We start from the raw sequence: 6981 nt of genomic DNA on the forward strand, positions 1-6981 counted from the left end.
AGGGAAAAAACCTCTTCAACTTACATTGAGCTTTCCATTGTCCTGCAGGAGAGAATAGGGTCCCATCAAGTCATCTGCAAAAGAAAAAATAAGGAGGTGGTGGTCACATTTGAGTAAGATTTAATCACATTGTTTGCCCTTGCATTTTGTTTAAATAAATAAAAGAAATAGGAGGAACAAAGAACTATCACACACAATACCCAAAAGCACTTTTTCCTGTGCTGCAGAAGCTTCAGTACAGAAGCAACTCAGTTGGATATAATCAGCTGATGGAAAATACTTTTTCAGCAGCACAATAACTCATATGACTCACCTCCATGTTTTTCTTTCACTTAAGCAGTTTGAATTTGGATTTTCATAGTGAGTTGGATCCTTAACACTGTCTGGACAAATTTCATCAGGTAAACTGAAAGAAATGTATTACCTTGCATGTCATCTTGTGTCAAGAAATGTCAAGGACTTTCATTTCACCATGTCAACATTTCTTAGCTCATTTCTGAACAACACTTAGGGATATGACAAACACCCTCCCCAAGTCCAGAAATAAGTGCAGAACCAAAATGGAAATTTTTGTAAGAACCTTTCAGAGTTCTGGGGGAGTTAATAGAAAGTGAAATATCGACTGTTTTCTTTTTCACTTCCTCCAAAAGATACAGAAGATTCAGCACTAAAAAGATCATTAAAAAGGTCAAATTCTAAAACTGTCACTGATCTGCATTTACATATATAGTTAACTTCCCAAACACACTGGAAAATAAGAACATAGAGAGATCAGGAGGACTTAAATTGTTTCTCTTTCCTTACTCATCTGACCTTGTCACATTTTAAATTCCAAACCTGGGGAAACTGGAAAGAATTTAAACTTTGGCTACTGTCTAAAGATTTTTCCTACTAATGACACTATTCTTATGATGAAGATACAGCAGGCCTAAAAATCTAGGATGTATCACATAAACCTGGAAAACACAAGCAGTCTGTATAGGGATACTGAGCTTAGCTTATGCCTTGTACAGATGATTAAAGAGATATAGCAAATGTGGTATGTTCAGGATATCTCAAATTCCCTTTATACGCACTACACAGTGCATATGGACCAATCTGTGTCTGTGAAATAGCTGTCTGAACGTTAAATTAACATACACAGTCTCAAGTTTATTCTTTGACAGAAAGCAACTGTTTCATCTTCAGGATAAGGATGAATCCTGGGGAAAGGGTGGTCTTCTATTAATTTAATTTCTTTCTTCACATACTGAAGCCAGTAGATCAAAATCACAACTTCCTGAGCTTGCCATTAGAATTCACATGTGAAACAACTTCAGAATCTGTTTAGACAGAAAATAATTCTCAAGCAGTAAAGAGTTTTTGAGACAGAAGAACTAAGTGAAGTCAGATAAAGAATCCTTTAGCAGTGTAGGGACTATTTTAGTCAGTAAAGCTAAGATCTAGCATGAAGAGTGATCTTCTCAAACATTTCTTTGGATGTTTATATGCATTCACTTTTGTTTGCCTGTCAGTTTGTAAGAAACAGGTATGATAAAAACTTGTTGAACTTTCATAGTGAGCAGTGACAAACACTAGTAGAAGCATAACAGAGGGGGAGAATCACCTCCTTTGACCAGTTGGCCACGGTTCTTTTGATGCAGCTCAGGACACAGTTGGCTTTCTGGGCTGTGAGCTCACCTTGCTGGCTCATGTTGAGCTTCTCATCAACAACGTCCCCTAGTCCTTCTCCTCAAGGCTGCTCTCAATCCACTCTACATCCAGCCTGTATTTGTTCTTGGAGCTGCCCTGACCCATAGAGTTGCTTTCTACAAGTACCTAGTTTATGCTTTCTATTGATATACATTTGCATGCAAATCTAACATCATGTCACTAAAGTTTAAGAAGCAAGGTAATAAGCATGAAGATAAATATTTCACAGACCTAATCAGGAATTATCCTTTAAAATCACTATTATGTGTTGAGAACTATGCTCAGCAATCAATACCAGGCAAAGCCATCTAAAACATAATTACAACTGTGCAGAGTGTAGCATACTTATTTTGGATGCTGATGTTGTCAAAGATGTCCAAAGCCAGCTAGAAAATTATACTGGGTTTTTTTGTTTATATTCTGTGCCTGACATTAAATACAAATTGTTGATGAGGAAGAAATATTTAGGTATTCTCAAATCTTTAATGATTTATCCTCTCAGCTGTCAACTCTATGAGTCTTAGGGATGCTCACATCCTTTTGTTCAACAAATTTTACTTCCTTTACATAGTGTAACTGTTTTATTCACATCTTGAGAGCTATGACCTAATCAATGACTTTAACAGTTGACCTGTACGCTAGGTAAAATAAATAAATAAATAAACAAATACTGATTTTTTTCAGTGTTTTGCACCAGCTGTCTGATAGTTTCATAGACAAAAAACCCTCATTTTCAATCTGTGAGAAACAAAAAGTATCATTATCTCTTCTTATTTGAAACTTTCTGACTTTATTGTCCTCTATTACATGTATGCTTTTGTGAGGGACATTGTCAGTATTTTTAACAAGTGCAAGTGTACATCACCTGCCAAATACAAGTGGCATTCAACATCAAAGAACTCAAAAGGATGAGGGGCATGTTTTTCCTTTTGCTATATTAAATTGCCAAAATGAATCTGAGAACACTTTATCCAAGTTTCCACTATTGTATTTTTCTTTACACAGGTTTAATCTTTTTTCTATGTAAATCAGAATTACCATTCTGTAGTTTTACAAATCACTTCCTGAGCTGATGCTGAATTAGGTATCCCAATCATGAAAAGGATCATGTTCCTATTGTTACACTATTTAAAATACTTCAGTATCAATTTGTTTAGCCTTTTAACTTTAGTTTGAGTTGATCTCTGATCTTGAAGCACGGCTATGCCTAGCACAAATACTAGTCAAGTGGTTTATATTTTATTTTCCAAATTAATCTTGGATCCCACTAATCTGCATTCAAATGATTGCACTGTCTTACTTTCAGAGATGTTCAGTTACTTAACTTCTTGGTTTTAACGTGAATTTGGGATCTCCCAGTATCTTTTAAAATGTTGCCAATGTGGTTTTAAGTGCCTAATTTAAAGATCATATGAAGTTGTAACTTGAATAAACACAGCACAAGTAGAAACCAGGAAAAATCTCTATAGAAACAGAGACAGACATACAAAGGGATGCCAGGGTAATGGAAATAACCATAATACCTTGCAGGGAAGTTTTTTTTGCAACCCAAAACACCATGAAATTTGCTGGACTGAGAGCATAAGAGAAAAAGGGACCTGTTTCTAAAAGATACAGTAAAAAGGATGGAATTTTGCTATAAAATTTCCTATTGTAATCTTTTACACAATAACTCTACTAGTTTTTGGGTTTCAGTTTGTTCTTTCATCGTTGTTTGTGAGGTGTTTTTTTTGGTTGGTTGGTTTTTGTGGGTTTTTTTGTTTTTGGTTTTGTTTTTTAAAGCTACATAACATTTTAAGAAAATGTAGTTTCTATTACTTTTCACCCAATTTTTACAGAAAAGGTAGGTAAATTCTACCCTGGGAGAAATGGGGTTCTGTAAAATCCATCACATTCAGAAATTTAATCATAGGGTATTTTTGAAAGACCAGTGAATAGCTGACCATACAGTACTGCATAAGGTGCTGGCAGTGGCAAGTTTGCTAAGTAAAGTATCACATGTCAAGACACTCAGTTCATTCAATTCAGTGACAGCTGATAAACCAGGCAGAATACTATGTGATACTAGGTTAATTCAGTAAAAATAACAGTTATTGCAAACCATTGTTTCTAAAATTCTATGTGTGGCATGTATTATTATAATGCTTATCTTTGCATAATATGTTTTCTACAGCAATTTTAATTACTGGAAAAAAATCCAAACCGTACTATTTTTGAAGCACTGTTCTGTGCTTACAGTTAGAGTACAGCTCATAAGCTAACTAGTATACAAAAATGTTTTCTGTAGATATTCTCTTGAGAAGACTGAGGTGACCTTATTCATGTCCATAAATATCTGAAGGGTGGAAGTCAAGAACAGGACAGTCTCTTTTCACTGAGCCCTGTGATAGGATGAGGGGAAACAGCACCAAGTTATAACACAGGGAGTTCCACCTCAACATGACGAAAAGCTTATTTACTGTGAGGGAGATGGAGCACTGGAATAGGTTGCCCAGAGAGGCTGTGGAGTTTCCTTCTCTGGAGACTTTCAAGACTCATCTTGCCTTCCTGTGTGATCTGTCCTAGGTGTTCCTGCTTCAGCAGGGGGGTTGGACTTGGTGATCTTCTGATGTCCCTTCCAACCCCAATCAATTTTGTATAACTAATGCCAGTTAAGTAGGATGTAGAAAATTTAGCATTTGGCAAGTGGGATGCTAAAAGGAAAGGACAATTGACAGGAACTGAGAAATTCAGATTTGCTTAGGTCAGAGAGGAAGACATTGAGAAATTGCAGAAATAGATTATAGTTTAAGGTGTGTCTAGACAGAATAAGGGGTATTTTATTGTGAAATACTAGCAGTTCTCAGGTGGCAGTAGGCAGATTTAGACACAAATTCTACCACTAATTTGAGACATGGTGCTCAGTTCATGCCCAATCATGATTTGTTGTTTCATTCAGAGGCTAGTTTTATAATGGGCTGTCTCCAAGGATTATTACAGATTGCAGGCAGACAGTTGCTAAAAACCCCAAAATGCACCATAGCTGTAACCTACTCAAGCATGAATAGACTGCTGAAGTTTAGCTAAGACTACAAAAGTGATTTAGAAGTAATGCACAGTTGAAAGAACTCAGAAACAAGTACCTCAAGGAAAGAAAATCTGGGGAAGAAGAGTAGAGAGCATAATCCAGAAGTAGAGGGATAAGCATTAGGATCCAGGTATGTGAAGAGACTTTGTCTGAACATGAAGTGAGAAGAAATGCACAAGAAAGGTGTCAGACAGGATTGTGAGAAGGAATATGAAAGGCAAATGGCAGGTCCCAATAGTCACAGTGTCTAATGACTGTAGTGTAGTTTCACAATCTAGACAGAGAAGCGAGTCAAAGGTAAAAAAATTAAGCACACTGAATAAATGGTAATTATGGAAATTAATGATACATAAGAGAATACAGCAGTTCTAGATTTTCCCTTCTGAATTTGAGGAATATACTAATTAAAGATCAAACTAAAAATAACATATATAAAAATATACATTGAAATTGTGGGGGAAAAAAAAGGGGAAGGAGTAAGCAAAGTGACAGATAAAGAAGAGACTCCCTTCTCCAGGGGGTTTCCCCAGACAAAGTAATGAAGGTGAGAAAAGTTATGTTCTCATTATTCTTCTTAATAAGTATAGCTTTTTTAGGAAATAAATATTCAGAAGTGAATACAACAGAAGAGGCAAAAGCAATATGGATAGGTTGTGGTGAGTAGGAGTTTGTCAGTAGATCAGAGGAGGAAAATTTAAAGGATTTTGAGTAGTAGAAGTTGCCTTAAGTTTCCATTTTAATAACTGAACAAAACTCTAGACTGGAACATCCAAAAAAAAAGAAGACAACAATTGGGTCACCAAATAGAGAAAGAAAATCTAAGAACTGTGGAAGCTTACCAGAATTTTGGGTTAGATGACAGCAGATATTTTCTGTGCCCACAAAAAATTACAACTATGGCCTATGGCTCAGTAGCTGGTTATCTAGCTACCAATTCAATGCTTGAATAAAAACCTGACATAATATAGCAATAACACATATTACATGAAAACATAAGCACATCTGGCAGGTATTAATGAGGCATATGATAATTACTTTGCAATAACTCAGTTTAGCAAATGAAGACAAAGTCACTTTAAATAAACACTGAATTACACATACAGCAGAAAGGAGCAACAGACTCAGATAGGTAAGGGGTGTTATTTTAAAATGTAGGCTTGAAACTACATTTACATATCAATTAATAGGAAATACAGTTATTCTTATAGCTCAGACAATCTTTAAATTATTTTGCCTGTTGCCATGTCCAACCATTTAGGCATTTAACCAACAAACCAAAACCACAGTTGATGTGGGAATGAAAATTATATGGAACTACCAAGCATCACTTCCCTCAGACACATTATTAGACAGATAATGACAGAAAAACTTGTCAGAAGCTAAAATATCTCAGCTGTCACTGAAGCAGCTCCCTCAATCCACTTACCTCCTCTTCACAAGAGACACAACCAATCTACTTCTTCAACCAGACATCATTCTCACACCACTTGCTAATGTTTGAGATTATTTTCTTAATTTTCACAGTCAGTGGAAGAAACAGTGAGGATGTGCTGGTTTGGTTTGGTGGGAGTTTTTTGGTAGTGTGGGAAAGACCCTAGGAGTAGCTCCAGGAAAGGTGAGAAGCTCCCCCTACTCCAAAACCAGCTATGGGGCCATTAGAGTGACAACAAATGCGCCTCAGCGATTAACATACGAAAGAATTGAGATAAGACCTGAGCAGAGCGAGCAGACGGGGAGAAGAGCAGTGCTGGAGGGAAAAGCGCTGTGCTGGAGGAGGAGCTGGTGGTTGGTGAGGAAGAAGGGGAAGAAGGTGCCCAAGCAGAAGTCTCCCTGCAACCCATGGCGAGATGGCAGCTGTGCCCCTGCACTTGTGGAGGAACGTGGTGGAACATTCTCTGAAGGCGCCAGGAGAAGTGAACTTGGCCAGTGGACTTGGATGTTGTGGCCAGAGGATTCAGTGGACTCTGACTGCGCAGCTTTGGAAGACCCCGGTGCCAGGGGAGTTTGTTCCCGAAGGAGCCCGTGACTCTGTGGGAAGCCCAGGCTGGAGCAGCTCCGGACCTCGTGGGAAGGACTCATGAAGGAGAGGTTTGTGGAGGACTCTCTCCCATGGGAGGGACCCCGTGGGGAAGCAGGGAAGGACTGTAAGGAATCCTTCTTTCTGAGGAGGAAGGAGCAGCAGGAACCACCAGCCTGTGAACTGACTCTAAACCCCATCCCCT

The sequence above is a fragment of the Chaetura pelagica genome, unplaced genomic scaffold (assembly GCF_000747805.2).
Source record: "Chaetura pelagica isolate M959 unplaced genomic scaffold, ChaPel_1.0 scaffold15, whole genome shotgun sequence".
Taxonomy (NCBI): domain Eukaryota; kingdom Metazoa; phylum Chordata; class Aves; order Apodiformes; family Apodidae; genus Chaetura; species Chaetura pelagica.